At 37.2% G+C, this 22,071-nt stretch overlaps 1 long non-coding RNA gene across 1 annotated transcript; it reads left to right on the forward strand.

The window, feature by feature from the left end:
• The first annotated feature begins 253 nt into the window (after positions 1 to 253).
• Positions 254 to 5,791, forward strand: LOC149912963 (uncharacterized). Its single transcript, XR_016461928.1, has 4 exons — positions 254 to 353; positions 2,503 to 2,620; positions 4,731 to 4,837; positions 5,695 to 5,791. It is a non-coding gene; the product is annotated as an uncharacterized LOC149912963 (long non-coding RNA).
• The last annotated feature ends 16,280 nt before the right edge of the window (positions 5,792 to 22,071 follow it).

Raw genomic sequence — 22,071 nt, forward strand, 5'->3', positions numbered from 1 at the left:
AAAAAAAAAAAAGCCCACAAGCAGAGTGTCACCTGCATTGTTTCTGTGAAACATCTGGTTGCAAGACTGGGAAGTGCTGATCAGAAGTGACTTTTTGCTTAATGTGACCATCCTCATAAGTTCATGCTTGCAGAAACTGGAAAGTAGAACTCTTTTTTTTAATTATTTTTATTTTTAGTTTATTGTTTATTGTATTTCTGTTTCTGGAAAAGGCAAACCTCTCCACTAAACTTCTTTTGCTCAGGGACCTGGATCCACTTGGTGGGTAATGCAGAAAGATGAGGATGTTCAATGTGTACCACAAGGGAAAATCTGATGTTGCTGAAGTGCAGACCGTAATTTAATGTAGATATGTATGTATATATGTGTCTATATGTCTAATGCATGTTAGATATTATTTGTTTGTATATCTATTAAGCATGATGTAGTGATGTGCAATAAGGGGCGGAATGTCCTACTTTTTGCCAGGATCCTTCTTGTCATGGCTTTATGATTTTTGGTTATCAGTATTCCACATCATAACATCATGTAATGCACTGGGGGTTTGACTGTGGATGCTCAAGTTCCGGGTGCCTGTCTGGAGGAGAAGAACAACTACATTCCCCAGGGGGCTTTGCAGTCAGGAAGGAGATGTAACTCCCGGCAAGGTCACTTGATGTTCTCTTCCTTGCCTGCTCTTTGCCTGTGCTTCTCCGTCTGCTCTTCTCCGTCTGCTTTTCTTCATCGGCTCAACTGGACTGCACTTCTCACCTCAGTGTTGTGGTGAGGCCTATCCACCTTTCGGACGCACTCTCTCTCTCTCATTATATTTTGTTGTTACTGTATTTAGTAAATTAGTTTGTTTCACCTCAGATCGTTGCTGCTTTTCAATTATTTTGGGTCTCCTTTTTCCCTTTTCCAGAGGTGTGGATCTGCGGATCCCTGTGCCCTGCTAGTCATGGAACTGGGCCAAACGAGCATGTAAACCGTTGACACGTCTGTTGAAGTACATGCTACATTTCTTGAATTACTTCACAATTAACAAAAGATTGACATTGAAGAAATAATTTGCATGATGATGGTTTACTATACTAATCTAATTTCTCTAATAACTTATCAAAAATAGGAATTACATGGAAAGCAAAATGATAGCTCAATCTCAGTTGTAAATACTGGTAAAATCAGATGTTTAAAGTATCAGGGATTGCTTCTCACAAAATCCTGCAAGGTAATGAAATAATATTAATTTTATTTTTCTTTGGATATTTTAAAAATTTGCTTGGTTATGTTTTCATTTCAGATGTTATGATTACAGGCATGAATTTTCTGCTGTGGTAAGCAAGGAATCTTGCACATTAATATTGAATTTATATTGTATTATTATCCCAAACCAAGGATTCCTAATGTTTATAGAAAGAACATGTACATGGCAGGAAATTATTTATTTTTAGCTAAGTAGTCTAAGAACAAATTCTATTATTTATAATAATAATAATAATAATAATAATAATAATAATAATAATAATAATAATAGTTTACAAATTAATCTTTGTTTTTTATATTTTAAAGTGAATTATAATTTTCATAATTCATAATTAATTAATTAATATTTTAATTAATTTAATTTGATTGTGATTACGCTTAATTAATTTAAAAATAATTAAATAATCTTTTTCAGCTTTCTTATTAATTTTCAAGAAATATATTACCCATATATCTGTAGTTTATGGATGCAGATCTGCATTTCTTCTTCCAGATTCAGTTCATTATATTATCTTTCTGGCTAAACAGTGGAGATTTCTTAATTTTCTTTGAACTTTGTGATGCTTTCCTTGCATATTACAGTTACTTTTCATTTTTTTGTAGAATTTCCCTGGTGATGAAGATCACTCCAGCCAGTAATGGTCTATTCAAAAACTGTTTGTTCCTACTCCTTTACATAAATGGGATTGCATTTTTCACCTTGAAATATGAAAACATGTAAAAGCTTAATTGAAATCAATGGCAGAATTCCTGTCCAATTGAACCAATCCACTATTTTCCCTGACATATGTAAAAAAGTAGCATACTGAAGTAGAATACCAAGAACATCAGGTTATAACTTAATATAGATAACTTAAGTGTTATGTATTTCTTTGCAAATTTAATTCTAAAATTTGTGGTTAATTCTCAGATGTGGTACTGTTGCTAGCAACCCCTCCTACACTACTCATGAAGCAATACCCTGTTTTCTGTCTTCATCTCAGCTTGCTTTGCCTTGCAAGATGCAATGATAACAGGATAAAATATCTTCTGCCTCTCAGGTTCTCTGTCTTTACAACATAGTATTGGCTATACAGTAGTATAGTGTCTTTTTTTGTTCTCTTTCAAATTATTTCAGGGAAAACAGTTTTCAGTTAAGTATAGCTATTGTCTACAGCCTTTTAACATGTAAAATTGTCATGGTTTTGTGATTTTTCGTTTTCAGTATTCCACATGATAACATCGTGTAACATCATTAAAGTGTTAATGCTCCAATTCCAGGTACCTGTCCCTGTACATCATGGAAGTCATGGGATCTGGCCCTTTTGGGTTGGGCGGTATCTTCCTGCCTTGCACGTGTTGTTGGAGGGTGACTTCCTAGCTGTACCAAGCTTATCAGGTTTGTCTCGGTCTCGGGAACTCTTCTATTTTAATTAATTTATTAATCCAATATCATAGTTAGTAAAATAAGTTTTCCTCCATAGATTGTTATAGATTGTTGCCGCTGTTTTTTTTTTCTTTCTTTCTTTTTTTTTTCTTTTTTTTTTTTTTTTTTTTTCATCCTTGAGCCCAATTCCCATCTCCCCGCCCCTTTTTCCTTTCCCTTCCCATTGTGTGAGGCCGAGGGCAGCCCAGGGGCCTACTGCCCCCCTGTAACAGGCATAGATTGATCTAGTTAACTCTGTGACAAAAATATAAATGCTATTCTTAAAACTATTCAAAATAGGTAATTTCTTAGTATAAGGAGGAAGATGATCTAATTTGAGTATTTTTTGAACACTAGTTGTTGAATATATCAAACGTCTGATAAATTAATACTCTATGGTGAGCTCCTGAGCATTCTGGACTTGTCACATAATTGTTATTTGGTATCATATAGCTATACTGCAATAAGTTCTTCTTCAGTAGCCTTCCTTCACAGTTAAAATTTTCATTGTAGAATCAATATAATGAAGAAATTTTTTCTTCTTTAAAGAAATTATTTTTGTTCATTTAATTGTATTTTTAGGCTACTTGAGAAATATGAAACAATTTTGAATATTCTAGCTTTATATTATCTTTATCTTTTAGTTACGATTGTGCATAACTATTTGAAAATTACTATGTTTGTCATAGGATTACATCTTTTTTCTTTTTTAATTTTGTTTAGTTCTCAATACTTGCTCACATATCTCACTCTTTTTTTCATGAATTGTTATGTTTTCCAAAGGAATAAAATATTATAAAAAGTGATCTTTTTAACACAAGATGGACACTAGAATCCTATTCTTATCTTCTTAGTCTTGTTATTAGTTATTATATTATAATTAATAATATTTTCTTTTACATTTTTGTGAAGGTTTATTTATACTTATATAATATAAATCAACATTATTAAATTATTCTTGATCATTGATTAGAACATTCTAGAAACGTATATAACCATTAGAGAAAGAACTACAAATTACTGTGTTCTTAAGTTTCATATAGTACATACATGTTTTGTGTGTGTAGTTATCTTCATAAATACTTTCACTACATTTTAAAGAATTTCCATGAAAAAGATTAAATTACACAGGGCTTTCAAGATAGTTGGTGTTGGGCAAATGTTGTGAATCTCACAAAATGAAATGCTATTAATATGAAATAGAATCTGAAAGGGTAACTCAAGTATATCTGAATCTTTACTTACGTGGTGAATCATATTTTCACACCTCTCAGTCAGATTATTTGTGTCCGTTTGTGAAACATGAATGATTCTGAAGGTTTTCTGCATTGGCATTTCGAATATTCTTACTTTTTAGTTAGCTAAAAAGATTAAGTATCTACATGAAGAATCAGAAATTTATTCAGTAGTATGAATACATTCAATACTCCTAGTGTTTACATCCTATAGTCTATCTTATTTAGGAGCAGTAGAAGTCTTTTCCAGTCATGGGTTCCTTTAAACAATAGCACATGTTATAAAAAGTGTCCCAGCAAGGCACAGGAATGTGAAACAGTAAGAAAAAACTAATTTGTTTCTTATTAGACATAGAACTGAAATTGCAAACAACATTACGACTCATCTTGCATATTCTCTTTTGATTTATACGAAGATACTGCATCCCATTCTTTTGGGAAAAGCCATGGAGGAATGAAAAAGAAGAAACAAACCTGAGATTTTTGTGTGCTCTCTGGTCTCAGTTTTCTCAATCTTTACACATCAATGCTTGTTCAGAGCTGACACATAGGTAGACAAATCTCTCTTGCTACTCAGAACCCAAAGGCAAAACATAAGAACATAGAAATACCAGGCAAGAAATTAAAAATGAGATTCTTTTCTTCTCAAGGCCATGGGTTAAATCAAGTTTTTAATCTTTTTGACATTCATGATATATAGCAAAAAACTCCAATTTATTTGTCTTTGCACAAAAAATTAGCTAAATGATACTTTCCCAGGCATGTGCTGCTGCTCACTGAGAATTCTGTTTTGCTCTCTCTGTTCCTTTGCAATATTTAATAATGATATTTAATTCTTCTTTCTTCAGTGATATAGAAAAAAAGAAAGTAGTTTTGAAGGATAATGGCCTCTTCTTGCACAGATATTTTTGTTATCAATGCAGTGCATCAGGGATGAGTACTGCACTTTGATAAGGTAAGCAAATAGAATCTGCGAAATGTCAAGGCAATGATTTACATTTTTAGTCTATCTTCTAAGAGAAGACTTAAATGTTTATATTATAAAAGGATAATCTATTCATTTCAGTGAGACTGTGTTAAGAAGATACATGTCAACTAAGACTTTATGTCTTCTGCTTCATTTTTCCTTCTATTTTTACTACAATTCTTGAAATAGTAAGCTTAAAAAATATATTCCCAAGAAATGAACCAGACCAAATCAAACAAAACTAAACTCAAATAAATCAAACAAATTAAAAAGCAAAACTGGAAACCAGTGTTATTTGAAGAAGTAAAAGTACTATTCACCTCAGGTCAGCAGCTAGTTTTCAGTTGTGCACTCTTTCCATAAGAAACAGTGCTGAAATATAGACAAAATAATATTGATTAGGAGTAAAGACAAATATATATATATATATAATTAGGTCCTTACTGAAAAATTATACAGTCTTTAAAGAGAATGATAACAAATTAGAAGATTCAGGAAAAAGCTACAATAATAATTTGAGGCCAGGAAAAGATACTTTATGGTGAGATACTCAAGACACTGTCTTGAGTCTGCTTCGTTTAGCAACAAGAAATTTAAGTAGTTATTTGCTCTTGGTAATTAGATATCTATATGTAGATGTAGATTTTTTGGTATTATAATATACTTGGACGTTATAGAAAAAAAATAAAATGTTATTTTGAAAAGAAAAAAAGCAACATATAAAAATAAGAGTTTTAAATAACTACTTTCATTAAATTTCTCTGCAACTGCATTGAGGTTATTTTACTTGAGTTCTTTAGACTGGGTAAATTCCTGAAAAAAATTCCTGAAAAAAATTCTTGCAGGTTAAGTAGACTCTACAAGGGTGGATACTGGATGGAGAACAAGGTAGCAAAAAGCAGAGAAGTGCATGAAGCCAGCTACATCCGTCTGGTTCAGGACTAATTCTGTCACAGTGATTTCAAACTGTAGCTGCAATCCATAATGCTTTCATGTTCCAGTAATCAAATAAAAGATTTGTCAAAATTTTCACTTCTTGTGTCTTCTTCTTCAAAGATACACAGCCTGACTGCATGCATCCCACTATACTGCTTCCTCTGTTTGCAGCCCAGCTGGAGTTCTTTACAGAGGACTCAAGGAGGGTCTGTATTTGCATTTATTGCCCACAGCCTCTGTTCTTAACAGCTGTAGACACTCATCCTATCCATAAATTTCTCTCTTTTATGGTCCTCTAATTTTAGCTACAATTTCTCTGTGCATTTTTCCTTTTCTGTCTCATTACTTGACACAGGCTTCTTTAACCATCTCATCCCTTCTTATGTCTTGTCCCTCCAGTCAAAATTTTGATCCATGTGTCTGCTCGCTGTATGCAGACATGAAAACACTTCATGTAAACATAATGTTGATAGCTAGAGAAAACAAGAAATGCTTTCAGTAGATAGTGAATGAGGAGTCAATATTCTCTAATTTAGTGTAGGCAGACTTCCACTTCCTGTCCTAAAGGAACCCTTAAGGGTTGCAAAGCCTTCATATCACATGCAGGAGAAGGTCATCTATTAGAGGAGATAACAGCTTGTTGTAGGGACTACAGAGTTTAATGTGCTGTTTAATATGTCATTCTTCTTTATGACTGTCTATACTGTAAGGTCAAACTTTCCAATAGTGCTAGAGAATAGTCTCCTTTCCTTAGAGACCACGTTCTTATATGGCTGCTTACACAGGTACTAGAGATAATGACCCATTCTGTTCTGATGTCAATCTAATTATGTGGAAACCATGACATACTGTAAAACCGTATCCAATATTCAGAGCACCTTGAACATAGGTTGCTGGAGTTCAAATGAGAAAGCAAGTCTAGAGATGGAGAAGAGCAGGGAAGTCAGATACTGTGTTTTTCTGTTATATGATTTTATTAAGGGAGGGGCTAGAGCCACCCTTTGTGTCTCAGCAATGCTTGTGCGAGTGTGTGTGCAATCTGAATCTGCATGGGTTCCCATTCACGGAATAACAGAATCACAGAATCACAGAATGGCCAGGGTTGGAAGGGACCTCAAAGATCATGAATCTCCAACCCCTGCCACATGCAGGGCCACCAACCTCCACATTCAATACTAGACCAGGCTGCCCAGGGTCCCATCCAATCTGGCCTTGAACACTTCCAGGGACAGGGTATCCACAACCTCTCTGGGCAGCCTGTTCCAGCACCTCACCACTCTCTCTGTAAAGAATTTCCCCATGACACCCAACCTAAATCTCCCCTCCTTCAACTTAAAGTCATTTCCCCTTGTCCTGATGTTATCTACCCTTTCAAAGAGTTGATTTCCCTCCTGTTTATAGGCTTCCTTTAGGTACTGAAAGGCTGCAATGAGGTCATCGCACAGCCTTCTTTTCTCCAGGCTGAACAAGCCCAGCTCCCTCAGCCTGTCCTCATAGGGGAGGTGCTCCAGTCCCCTGACCATCTTTGTGGCCCTCCTCTGGACCCTCTCCAACAGCTCTCTGTCTTTCTTGTACTGGAGGCTCCAGACCTGGATGCAGTACTCCAGATGGGGCCTCACAAAAGCAGAGTAGAAGGGAAAAATCACCTCCCTGTCCCTGCTGGCCACCCCTCTTCTGATGGAGACCAGGCTATCTTTTGCCTTCTGAGCTGCAAGGGCACATTACTGGCTCATATTAAGTTTTTCATCCATCAAGACCCCCTCAGCAGAGCTGCTCTCAAGGACCGCTCCTTCCAGTTTGTATGGATGCCTGAGATTCCTCCAGCCCAAGTGCAAAAGCTTGCACTTTGCTGTGTTGAACCTCATTAGGTTCACACGGGTCCATCTTTCCAGCCTGTTGAGATCACTCTGAATAGCCATGTCAACTGCACCACTCAGTTTGGTGTCGTCAGCAAACTTGCTGAGGGTGCACTCAATTCCGTCATCAATGTCATTGATAAAGATATTAAAGCTTCAGCTCAGATTTAATTTTCTGCTTGATGAGATCTCTTCTCTATTGTTTTTTTTTTTTTTTTTAAATCTGTGGGAAGAAAGAGGGACTTGAAAGACATGAGCCATAACAGAGTCCAGACCTTCTCTGCCAAATATTTAATGTAATGAAGTTCTTTTTGTACACTGCTCAAACCTCATCATCAGTACAATAATGCTCTTTTTTTCCCTATATTGTGAGTGTTGTTCCAGAGACCCAAGAGAAGATGAAAATATGTTCGTTCTATTATCTGTCTTATTTTGCTTTCCCTTTCATTTTTCAAAATCATCTTATGAAAATCTGAAATCCCCATGGAATGAGGTAATAACCTACATCTATAGGAAGCTTTCAAAAATTGATTTTTGCCTTTTTCTTCCTTTTTTTTTTTTGACATGAAGTATTTATTATCAGTACTTAAAATTGTCAGTTGTAAAATTATGTGATACAAGTATAGTTGATACATATGTACAGAAAATTATTTTACTCTGTCATTAAGTGCTTTCTATTCCTTTGTGCTCATACTCTCCCATTAAGTGCAAAATGATTTGCAGTCCCCCCCCCCTTTTTTTTAAATACTTTACTTTTAATATGTGTTGTGGGAACATAAGAAATTTTTCCTGTAAAGCGTATTCTCTCTTTTCTATGACCATAGGAGTGTGCTATTATATCTTTCTGTCATTGCTGATTGATAATAATGTTGAGATGTCCATTGCCTGTGCTTGGTTGTGCACCTACATGTTATGAAAATGCATGTGTTTGTTTGTTTGTTTTGTTTTGTTTTTTGAAAGTTAGCTTTTCCTCAATTAAAAAAAAAAAAAAAAAAAAAAAGGTTTCAACAGAACAACTTGCTGTAAGGCAAGAAAATGATTGAGAGATGTGTGTCCTCATGTGTGTAATGGGTTGCTCCAGGAGATGCGCTTGCATGGGGAGACTCAAGAGAGAATGAAAATTATGTTCTATTATCTGTTTTGTTTTGCTTTCCCTTTCTTTTTCCAAAATCAGTGTTACTAGGAATGTCTTCTGCAAAGTTATACAAAGAATTCAGGAAGTCCGTGTTATTCAGAACACACATTTCTTACACCTGCTATTCAAAAGAAACAAAAGATATTTCATCAGTGGTAGATTTATTACATTATCAAATAAAAAAGGCAAGTAATGATAGGCATCAGTTGTTATGCTGTAATTGTTATGAAGACTTGCTACCAAATATTCTTCAGATCTTATGAATCTTTTGGTGAGAGGTTATCTTCCTCGGCCTTGAGATCTCATACTACAAATGTTTTTTACCAGACTTCTGCTCTTGCTATATTGCTATATTCTTATATTTGTATTCCTTGTCATAGACAAATACATATTCTTAATACTTCTTATATAAATTCAAGAAACAAATTTAAGAATATTTAAAAATATGGTCAGAAATTTCAATCTATTTAATTGCTATTTTATTTCCTTGTATACATGATCTTGGTTTAACGTATGGAGATACATTCAGTTATTCACCTCTACCATTAATCAAAGACTTTTTTTTTTTTAGTTATATAACTTCACCTGAAGCACAGTGATAAATAGCTACAAAACCAATCTGAACAGTTTCAGTGATAACAAACAAATCAGTTAAATAAAACAAGAAATTAAGTGATCAGTTTGTGAAGAGAAGGTTCATAGAATCATAGAGTCCTTAGAGCTGAGAGGGTCATCTAGTCCAACTCCTCTGCAATGAAGAAGGACAAGCATAGCTAGATCATGTTGGCCAGGGCCTGATCCAGTCTTGTCATGAAAATTAGCAGGAATAGAGCATCAACCTTATTGCTGGAGAACCTTTTTCCAAGTTCCTCACCGCCCTCACTGTAATAGACTTTTTCCTGACCGAAAATATCCATCATGGATAAAATGTAAGTCAGTTTGCATGACAACATGAGGCAATCAGCATCACTTTGTGTACAATTTTACATTTGAAAGCATTTCTTTGAAGTCGTTTCCTTAAAAAAGAAGGGCTTAGGAGTGTTAACTGACTGAAAGCTTGGCCTGTGAGCAAATAACTCCAGCTTGATACAGGAAACTAGGAGGTGATATCATTGTATGCTGTGAAGGGTTGTCATCATCCCTGCTTTCTCATAACTGCTGACTTAAATTTTCAAGACCTGGAAGATGCAAAAAAAATTGTTTCTGCTGAGATTCCAAAGCCATTAAGCTATCACACCAAAAGAGCTGACTTGACCACTTTGAATTATATGTTTAGAGTTTGCACTGTTGTTGGTCATCATCAGTTGAACAACATAACATTTGTGTGTTGACCCATCTCTACTGAAGTTCAGCATTTGAAACCAAGACATTGCTGATCTAGGAGTGATGAACTGCCTTGCTTTGTTGTATTTATGTATCCACCCATCTTTCTCTCTTTTCCTGTTTTCTACCTTTTCTCTTTATGTTCTTTTATTTTTTTACTCTTTGTAGTAGCCACTCCCTAAAATCATCTTACCTGTAACACTTATGAATGGTAATTAACCAATTAGATAATTTTACCTCCAAGCAGTTGTTGTTAGTAGTTAACAAAGCTCTCAATAAATTGATGTGCATTATTTGTCCGAGTCTTGGATGACACCATCGAAATAGTGACCCTTTGCTGACTTAGGGGAGGCACGACTCAGGAGATATAGAAAGATTCACCTCCCTTGAGACCCAATGAGTGGGATGAGAAAACAGCTCTAATTATTTCTGTCACCAAAGTATACATTTAAAACAAAAGTACTTCCTGAATATTGTGATATTGTGATGTTATTACATTCGATTATTTTTATAAAAAATAGACTTTTTCCAATGAGAACAATTCAAAATTCACACAGCTTCATAAAACATGTAGATACTGTTAGATATCCTTTTTTTTTAAAAAAAAAAAAAAAAAACAACAACAAAAAAACAAAGAACAGTAAGAAACAATTTGTCTACATTCTACTTAACATAGAAATATATTTTTTATTGGTATGAATTTCAGAGATATTCTGAATGTATTCTAAATGTATTCTCAACATTTTCTAACTCTTCATATTTTTATTATGGAGTTTTGTATAAAATTTCGTTGATGCATTTAGGTTTGGACCCTCTGTGTTCCGACTGAATCTCATCTATAAGACAGAACTGTCCTCACAATAGTCATTTTCATTTTGATCATTCTTCTCATTGCTTCTTAAGCTTTTCCTTTTTTAAGAGACTGCAAAATGAATTCTTTTCATCATATTGCTCATAACTCAGGAAACAATAACTGAATCACTAAAACTTTTGTTCATAATTTTGCTTCAGAATACTAAATTGTGACTATAACATCAGTATTTTCTTTCTGAATGAGAGCCATTAGCAAAACTCCTTATGATTTAACATATAACATATGATCCAAGCTGAATTTGACCTTCAATTCTGTCATCTCTCCTCTGACTTGTTTCTCATTTATGATACAAATGTTTTGTCTTCAGTTTAGTTGTTCTTTAAAAAAGTTCACACAGACTAGTTGGGTTAAGAGTATTTTTCTGTTCAGTTGCTGAGCTGATAAAATATCAGCTTCAGTCTCTGTCTTCTGGAATTTCTTCCTATTGTTACATTTTTACCCATTTTCAAATTTTCATCTCCTTTACATCAAATATTTTTTTTTGCAAGTGTATTGATGGCGACTTCCCAGCCTTTCTGTTTATTTTTCTTCACTGATATTTAAAACTTCTTTTACTCTTCATCTGTAATATTTTGTTTGCACTGATCATTATTCAACAGTTTGACTAAGATGCTCATTTAACTGACATAATTAAAATTCCACAAATCCTAAAACAATTATTAAAAGTAATTTTTACATGTTTGCCTTATCTAAGCTATCTCTAAAAGCTGTTATCATAACAGACGCTAGCACAAGTGCTATTATTAAATGGCTACTTCTCTTCTTAATACCTACTGAAAAGCTGGACGACAACAAATGAAAAGCCTCAAAACAGCATGTTATATCACTCTAAATTTAATCATCTTACGAAATATATCATTATGCATTGTATTTTGTGTAAGTAATTGATAAGGTACACAGATAGATACTATAATTGGAAATTGAAGAAAAAGTTCTTTTTTTTAGATGAATTGAGAGAGGAGAAGAAAATTACTACTGAAGTAAAGAAAGAGAAGTTGTCAGTATGTACTAACAGGCTTACTCTTCAGTTATCCACTGTAACTCTATTTTCCAAAGTATAACAGCAACACTTGGCTACTAATGCAACAGAACAAAGTAGAAATATCAGGAACGAGTTCTTAGCGTATAGTAAATAATTCAACAGTTCTATGAGTTTATGAGATGTATAATTTCAGTAGTATCAAATGAGGTCTCAGACTTACCGCCACTTAAAAGAAATATGATTACCTATTTCCACTTTGGAATAAAATCCCTTATTTTTGCATATTTTTCTTTTTCCTCTGCTGCCTTCAGTTTCTTGTCCTTTCCTGTCCAGACACTGGAGATGTTCCAGCCTACTTGTAGAAGACAACGGTAATCATCTGGGGAGGAAGAAGTCTCACAGTTCTGCAGTGTTTGCTGACAGTGAGAGTCAACGGTACAAAGAAAAGATGTTTCTTAATTTTGTAACATTCATGCCCATGAGATGTTTCTAAATGTGAGCATAAATTCAGTGTTTTGCATGCATTCAGAAAGAAATTTAAATTGCAGGATCCCAGAAGACCTGAGAATACAGTGGGTCCCAATGAAATCACTGAAAGCCGAAAAGACCTTAAACTTGAATTACCTTTAGAAAGAAATGTGAAGTTAGGCAATTGAAATACATATCCACATTTGAAAAGCATTTATAAAGTTATCATTTTTTATCTATTAAGGTAACTTTTTGTTTACAAGGGAATGTGGAATATTAAAGCAACAACAATGTGGATTAATATAATAAATGAAAAAATGCTGTTACGTCTCCAGGTTGTGATTAGTCATACATAATGAGCAGAGTTTACATGTAGAGAAACACTGCTAATCAATCTGCAGATCCCATATTGTTCTTGCAAGAGATAATTGACACAGACAGACAGAGAACCAAGAGCTAGAGAAGTTAATCTCATTCCATTTTTTTTTCCCCAGAGAATTGAAACAGAATTATGTTGCAAATATCAAAAATATGTAAATGCTACCTAGGTATACTCTCTCTAATGTGCAGAGTTTCATATAAGCGTGAAGAAAAAGAGTAGCAGATCTATGAAAATAGCCCAAAAGACAGCCTCTGTCTTGAAATTTTACATACTGTCCTTTGCTATAGTGAAATGTATTCTCTTACTCAGCTTATGACACAATTTTTCCACATGTAAAATTTCATGTAAATTCATGGAATTATAGAATGGTTTGGATTGGAAAGGACCTATAAGATTATCTAGCTCCAATCCCCCTGCTATAGGCAGTATCATCTCTCACCAGACCTGCTTGCTCAAAGCCCTGTCCAGCCTGGCTTAGGACACATCCAGGGTTGGAGTATCCATGACCTCTTATGGGCAACTTGTTCTAGCATCTCACCACCCTCACAATAAAGAATTTCTTTGTCATATCTAGTCTAAATCTATCCTCTTCCAGGGTAAAGCCATTTCCCCTCATCTTGTTTCCACATGCCCTTATCCACAACCCCAGCTTTCTGATAAGCCTTCTTCAGGTACTGGAAGGCTGCTATAAGGTTGCCCAGGAGCCTTCTCTTCTCCAGGCCAAATAGTCCAAACCCTGTCAGCCCAGACTTATAGGGGAGGTGCTCTAGACTTCTGATTGGTGGCCCTCCTCTGAACTCTCTCCAACTGCTCAATTTTCTTGTGTTGGAGGCCTCAGAACTGGATGTGGTATTCCAGATGAGGTCTCATGAGAGCAGTCTACAGGGACAGAGGATCTGCTGGTCACATTTTCTTGATGCAACCCAGGATACCACTGCCCTTCTGGGCCACAGGAGAACACTGTCAGGTCATGCTGAGTTTTTCATCAGTTTACACTTCTAAATCCTTCTTCTCAGGGCTGCTCTCAAGTCCTTCTCCTCCCAAGCTGTATCTGTGCTTGGGATTCCCTCTATCCAGGTGCATGACTTTGTATCTCGCCACTTCTCAAGCCTCTGCAGATCTCTCTGGATGGCATCCTTTCCCTCTAGTGTGTCAACTGTACCACTCAGTTTCAACTGCAAACTTGCTGAGGGTGCACTAAATTCTCCTGTCACCTACAAAGGTATTAAATAGCACAGGTCCTAGCACTGATACCTAAGAAATGTGACCCACCACTGATCTCCACTTGGACATTAAACTATTGACTGCAACTCTGAGTGTGACCATCCAGCCAATTCCTTATTTTGTCTATCCACCAAGTCCACTTTTATTGAATTTGGCAACTAAGACATGCATGGGACAGTGTCAAAAACTTAGCACAAGTCAAAGTAGGTGATATCATTTGTTTTTCCTTTATCTACTGATGCTGAAACTCCATCATAAAATGCCTCAATACCTGTGCTCCTGAAATACATGTTGTGTAAAAGACCAAGCCCAACCTGCTTAGAGAAAAGGAATATGAAAGTAAAGGATGAATTGAGTAATCAAGCAATAGTAAGTAGGGAAGTTTAGTTATTCTTTACTGTGGAGATATATAGTAGGTTGTAAATTAGACAACTTCTTGGAGAAAAGTGAGGCTAAAAGAAAAATTTATATTTAAAATTTCAGTTTAGTCTAATTTTTAGACAAAATTTTATAATTTTCTGTAAATTAGTAAGAATTAGATCTAAGAATTCATGCCTGAAATCTTTTCTTGCTAACCTCTTAACCCAAACCCTGCTAATTATGCTAAGTCACTCCTTCTTTCAAAGTATTTGTGCTTGCTTTTAAAGTCTATATTCTCTTTTAAATAAAAGATAGAAAATAAGAAAAGGTTGATGATATGCAGCAGCAACAGTCTGAATATCATTTAATGAGGTAGTCTCCATATAAATGAGCTTTATTCTTTGAAACAGACAACACAAAGTTTAGAGGATATGAGTCAAAGTAGCCTTAGCTTCTCATAGATTGATTCCTTGGTTAAATCTTTAAAACGCTCTTCTAATTTATGAAAGAAGGACATCCTTAGGAGCAAAAACCTTGTTCAGATACATCTGTGAGAATGATAGATGTCTTACTGAAAAGTAGTCTGAAAACTTTGTAAGTTGATTGCTTCTCACATACAATTTTCCACATATTTTTTATGAGGAGTATATGGAATTGGGAAAAACATGCTTTGTCCATTTGAATTTTTTTATGTATATCACCTCAATACATATTTAATTTCATATTCAATTTTAATTGAATTTCAGTCAAGAAGGTAAATATTTATGCACTTTTGCAGAAGGACAACATTATCCTGGATTGGGCCAGGCTGGACAGAGCTTTTAGCAAGATGGTCTGGTGAAAGTTGATCCCACCTGTAGCAGAGTGATTGGAACTCAATAATCTTAATGGTCCCTTCCAACCCAAACCATTCCATAATTCCATGATTCTATGACAAGATTCATGAAGCCTGTAAAAAATGCAGAAACAGATTTTCAGTAAAGTTGAATGAGTGTGAACATCTGGCTACCTGCATCTAATTTATAGTTTAAAGTCTAAAATCTCATAAATATTCTTAGATCTTATCAGGGAAGGAAGTCAAGGAAAAATAAAAGTAATTTATCTAAAAGAGAACAGTTGTAAATATTGCACTTTTAACCTACAAGAAATTCTGTGTGACAGAAAATTGAGAACCCTATTTTTTCATATTTTGTATTCTAGTTGCCATTTAAATATTTTCCAGTACAATTATTTGAAAGAAAATCAAGCTTTATTTTCTATATATAATCAGAAAAAGACAATCCACACTCAGAAAGCTTTGTCACAAAAGATGAATTCTTGCAAGATGATTGTAACCACTGTTGTATGGTGAAGTCATGGTTTTATGATTTTTTATTGTTGGTATTGCACATCATAGCATCATGTAGCACACTGGGAGTAAAAGAATTAGTGCTCCAGTTCCAGGTACCTGTCCCAGAAGAGAAAAACAACTACATGCCATATACCCCCAGAGGACTTTGTGTTTCTGTTTTTTGCTCAGGGGGAAAGATAAATATTATCCACAAAACATTTTCCCTCTCCTTTTTAGATCTTGGTGCGTAAACTCCCTAGATCATCTCACCTCAGCATTAGAGCAAAGCTTTCGGCTTTTGGATGGTCTCTCTCATTTTATTTGATTTACAGATTGAATTCTAATTATATTGTGTTATATCGTATTGTAGTATGTTATCTGGCATTCCAATATCTTATTTAATAAATTAATTTGTTTCTTCTCAAATAGTTGCTGCTGTGTTGTTTTTAGGCCCATCTTTCTACCCTTTTCCCCTTTTTTCACTTTTCCATTTCTGGGGTGTGGATCTGTGGGTCACACTACCCTGTAGTCACAGGACTGGACTGAACCAGCCCGTAAACTGATGACAGGTGACAAGTGGACAAGAAGAGAATACACATTTTAATAGATGAGAATATGGCATGCTTTCAAACATGTGAAGATTTAAATTAGGTTGAAGCAAAGAGGAAGAATGATAGAGGGGTAGGTTTTAAATTATGGACAATCATAGAATCATAGAATCGCTCAGGTTGGAAAAGACCTTAAAGATCAAGTCCAACCACAACCTAACTATACTACCCTAAACCAAACAACCCTCCGCTAAATCATGTCCCTGAGTACCACATCCAAAAGGTTTTTAAATGCATTTTTAAACACATGATGACTCAACCACCTTCCTGGGGAGCCTATTCCAGTGCTTAGCAACCCTTTCTGTAAAAAAGTGGTTCCTGATATCCAGCCTAAACTTACCTGGGCACAACTTGACGCCATTTCCTCTCGTCCTGTCATCACTGAGAAGAGAACAACCCCACTTTCACTGCAGTCACCTTTCAGGTATTTGAAGAGAGCAATAAGGTCTCCCCTCAGCCTCCTCTTCCCCAGACTAAACAGCCCCAGTTCCTTCAGTCACTCCTTGTAGGGCATATTCTCCAAGCCCTTCAGCAGACTTATTGCCCTTCTTTGGATCTGCTCTAACACCTCATGTCATTTCTGTAGGGAGATACCCAAAACTGAACACAATACCCGAGGTGGGGCCTCAGTGGTGCTAAGCACAGGGACAGAATTACTTCCCTAGTCCTCACCACACCATTCCTGATCCAAGCCTGGATGCCTTTGGCCTTCTTGGCTAGCTGGGCATGCTGCTGGCTCATATTCAGCCAACTGTCCATCAGAACATGATGTGTCCATCAGAAAAGCTTTCCAGCCACACCTACCCAAGCCTGTAGGGTTGCCTGGGGTTTCTGTGACCAAAACGCAGGACCTGACACTTGGCCCTATTGAAACTCATGCAGTTTACCTTGGCCCATCAATCTAGACTATCCAGGTGCCCTTCTCCCCTTGGGCAGATCAACGGTCTCTCACAACTTGGTATCAACTGTAAACTTATTGAGGGTGTACTCAATCCCCTCATCAAGCCCGTTAATAAACATGTTAAACAGAATTGGCCCCAGTACCGAGGCCACTGCTCGTAACTGGCGTCCAGCTGGATGTTACTCCATTGACCACAACTCTTTGGGCCCACCCATCTAGCCAGTGTTTCACCTCATCCGAACTGTGGGCAGCCGGCTTCTCCACGAGAATGTTGTGAGGGACAGTGTCAAAGGCTTTACTGAAGTGCAGGTAGACCACATCAACAGCCTTATGTTCATCCACTAAATGGGTCACCTTGTCATAGAATGAAATCAGGTTTGTCAAACACAATCTACCATTCATGAACTCATGGTGACTGAGCCTGATCCCCTGGTTGATCTTTAGTCAGTGACTCCCAACATTATCTGTTCCACAACCTTCCCTGGCACCAAGGTGAGACGATAGGTCTGTAGCTGCCAGCATCATCTTTCTGGTCCTTTTTGAAGATGGGTGTCACATTTGCCAGTCTCCAGCCCACCACACATTTCTGGTTAGACAGGACTGCTAAAGAATGATGGAGAGTGGCATGGCAACCACATCCACCAACTCCCTCTGCACTCTAGGGTGCAATCCATCCAGCCCCATGGATTTGTGAGCATCCAGCTTTAGAAGCAGGTCCAAAAGCATTTCCTCATTGATTATGCAGGGCCTTTTCTGTTCCCTATTCCTATCTATCAACTCAAGGGACTATGTTCCCCAGGAATAACAAGTCTTACTATTAAAGACTGAGGCAAAGAAGGCATTAAGTACCCCAGCCTTAACCTGATCCGTGGTCATCAAGTTGCCATGAGTGTCCAGTGTCCCTAGCCCTCCTATTACTGTTGATGTATTAGTAAAAATATCTACTGCTGTCCTTTAACTTAATGGACAAGTTCAGTTCCAACTGGACTTTGGCTTTTCTAATTTTCTCCCTGCACAACTTCACTACATACCTGTAATCATCATAAGTATCTTGCCCACTTTTCCAGAGACCATAAACTTGCCTTTTGTTCTTGAGTCCAGTCAAAGGTTCAGCCACTCTGGCCTCCTTGACTGTTGGCTTGTCTTCCATGAGTTGGGGATGCTCCTGCACCTTTAAAATAACTTCCCTAAAGTATTCCCAGCCTTCCTGGGCTCCCACGCTCTCCAAAACTACCTCCCAAGGGACCCACTCAACCATGGTCCTAAAGAAGTTAAAGTATGCTCTCTGGAAGTCCAAGGTGGCAGTTCTGCTGATTCCCCTCTGTGGTTCAACAAGGATTGAGAAAACTAGCATCTCATGATCACTATGCCCCAGATGGTCTCCAGCCTTTACATCCACCACAAGACCTTCTCTGTTAACAATCAGTAGGTCCAGGATTTCACTTTCCCTTGTTGGCTCCTTCACCAACTCTGTCAGGAAGTTATCTCCCCACTCTCTACAATCTAGGAACCTCTGGGATTGTTCCCTATCTGCTGTATTATAAATCCAGCAGATGTCTGGGATGTTGAAGTCCCCCACAAGAACAAGGGGGAGTGACCTTGAGACCTCACCCAATTATAAAGTTCATTGTTGACAACAATAAAGTTGTCTATAAACTGTCTTGTCTACCTCTTCATCCTAGTTGGGTGGCCTACAGCAGGGTTCCATGATAAAATCAGTCTTATTGGCCTTCATTTTATCCTGACCCATAAGCTGTCAAACTTATCATCAACATCATTAATTTCCATACATTCACATTCTTTCTTAACGTAGATGACTACACCACCACCCTTCCTGCCTTGCCTTTCTCTTTTGAAAAGTCAGTAGCCATCCATCGTAGCAGTCCAGCTGAGGAAATCATTCCACCACATTTCTGTGATGGTGATTATATCATAGCTTTCCAACTGCACAATGGCTTCCAGCTTCTCCTGTTTATTACCTGTTTATTACCCATGCTGCATGCGCTAGTGTAAAAGCACCTGAGCTTGGCCTCCTCTTGAGGCCCTAATACATACCCTCATGACCATGCTCAGGTGATTCCATACCCACCAACCTCACACCAACCCTTGTGTTTTTCCTACAAAAGGGTGAGTGTGGGAAGGACTGTACTGAGCAGCAGCTGTAGCAAGATAAACAGCATGAGAATCAAGGACACCTCTAAAAGAAGATGGAACAACTCATGGCTCTGATTGGATAAGTGTCCACATGAAAGGTTGAGGAGTGTTTGTAGAATGCTCTTTTGACATGTAAAGGTGGTTGGAAAAGTTGTAGGGGCAAATGGGAAAGCTAGAGAAAGAAAACTTGTGAAGGTATATAAATGATAAGAGAACTTGTAATAAATGATTTGGATCATTCACATCTGAGTCCATGCATCAGATGCTGCAGGTGAGTTGTCCTTCTCCTTCACCAAGACGTAAGACTGTGGGATCTTACTAGCACATTCCTATCCTAGAAGCACTGGGATGTTACATACAGGCACCGTTATAGTGACCTCAGTTACACCCCCACCCCCTTTGTGCTTAGTTTAAAGCTCTGTCAATGAACCTTTCCAACTCCTGTCTTAAGACCCCTCTCCACTGGTGGGAGTATCTTGAAGGATGGGACATTTACCTTTCTGAATTGGACTCTTCTCCAGTGGAATGACTTGTCTCTTCTGGCAAAGCACTGTGATATGTCACTGGGCCTAGGATCTTCTGAAGCTCTTCTTTTAATAGTGATGAAGACAGACTACTTCTCTGGCTGAGATAGGTGACCTACCATGCCACTGTCTGTGCTTGGGCCACCCCTGTCTTAGGAAGGTTGGTTAGATCTTTCACCCACCCCTGAATTGTCAAGGTGGTCTTAACTATGACTTCAGATGTTTGAGTTATTGGCTCTATGGCCTGTAATGCGGATAGGCAGCAGTAACTGTTTTTCAATAATAAAATATCTTTCTCCTGCTCCATGCCAAACCTGAGATCAGAACCCAACTGGGGCTCAAATGGAATTCTGTTGCTGCCATAAAACCTACCCTGAGTTACATGGACATCTAGAAGAATGGCTAAAAGGATGGGGTCAAATATACCCAGTGCCAGGGCCTGTTTAACAGCCAGGTTTGCTTGCTGGAATGCCTCTTGTTCTCTTCTCCCCCAGTCCCATTTTTGACATTTCTTTGTGAGTCTGTATAAAGGCCATAGCAGCTGTGCTAAGTGGCATATAAAGGAGAACCAGTATCCCAATGCGCCCAAAAAATTCTTACAGCTGCTTTTGTGTGGTAGGGAGTGGGAACTACAGAGCCTTGTCTACTGGGTAGTACTTTGGTCTTTCTCAACCAAACTACACCCCGGTGTTTCACTGACAGGCCTGTTCCTTGCACTTTTCTGTGGATTTATAGCCCCTCTTGTAGATAGGAAATCAACGAATCTACTGCCTTTCCTAATGTCTCCAGTGTTTTATATGTCAGCATGGGATCATCCAGGGAACTACAGGCCACTAGGTTATGATAATATGTCAGGGCAAGTACCTGAGCAGCAGGACCTGAAAGATCTGCTGCCTGCCTCCCCAAATGCAAACTGATCTCTCTTCATGGATGGGAATACTGAAGAATGCATTTGCCAAGTCTAGGGCACAGTGGTAGGTTTCTATCTCCCTACTCAGTGTGTCCATCAGAAAGGCAATAGGGAGTATGGCCACATGAAAAGGTGGTGTGACCTTATTCAATTCTCTGTAATCCACTGTCATTCTTCATGTACCACCCAACTTTTGTACAGGTGAAACAGGTCAGTAAATCTTGGACTATTTTCTCTTACTTTTTTTCCCCCTCATTTTTCTTTCTCCATGTAATGTTTCTATTTTTCTCCAACTCTGCTTTCTCAATGATGTTTTTTTTGTGCAGCCCCTTCTCAGTACAAGAGAGAAATTATTTTCCAGAATTTTCACTGCAGCATCTAAAACTACTTGTAACTTTCAATCATTTTTTTTGTACCTTTGTTGTTAGTTCTTTTGCAGGTCTTCACACATTCAGTCTTTTTGACTTTTGGTGATCCTAAATCACTCATTTTCTTCCACTGTCCTCAAAGAACTGACACATTGCTTTGTGCAGTATTTCAGAGACAGATAAGAGAGCACCACAGGTAGATAGATAGATGATAGGATGTTCTTCCTTGCAGGCAGCTGGAAAAAAATGAGGAAATCTTACAAAACAAAACATAGGTCAAGCTCTCTGCAAAGAAGTGTCCCACTTTCCAAAGTGCTTTTGCTTTGCTGTAAAACAAATCAGTTAATTAGGATGATTCTCTTTCAAAACTATTGTTTATCACAGTAGAACTTTTTCTTAATGGAACTAATAAAAAACTGTATGAGATTTGTTCATTTTCTGGTTTTCCTCTTTTACTGAAACCAGAGTGAAAAGAAAAGCATGTTAAAATTACCACTTCCTTTGCAATAGATTTTTGTATAATACTTGTTTAAATGTGCAAAATTTCCTTTAATCCCCTTTGCACTTTATTTTCATTTAATCTAATTTTCAGTATTCTGAGCACTCCATATGGTTCCATCAGCAAAAAGGAGCTCTGATGCATATGAACATACACTCCAGACAATGTTTCTCATTTCGTAATATCAATCTAGTCCCTCAGACATCTTTTCTTAGCACAGGTGTTGAAGAGGAATTGTCACACTGCCAGACTGTCACAACACAAATGCGTTTTAAACTCCCTGAGAATGCATATAATTTTCAGCAAGCCTTTGAATGTCATACTGTTAAGGTTCTCTGTGGAGCACATGTGCTGGGATTTGTTTCCCCTACTCAATCCCAGCTGCTGA

The sequence above is a fragment of the Phasianus colchicus genome, chromosome Z, assembly GCF_987193195.1.
Source record: "Phasianus colchicus chromosome Z, bPhaCol1.hap1.1, whole genome shotgun sequence".
NCBI lineage: Eukaryota > Metazoa > Chordata > Aves > Galliformes > Phasianidae > Phasianus > Phasianus colchicus.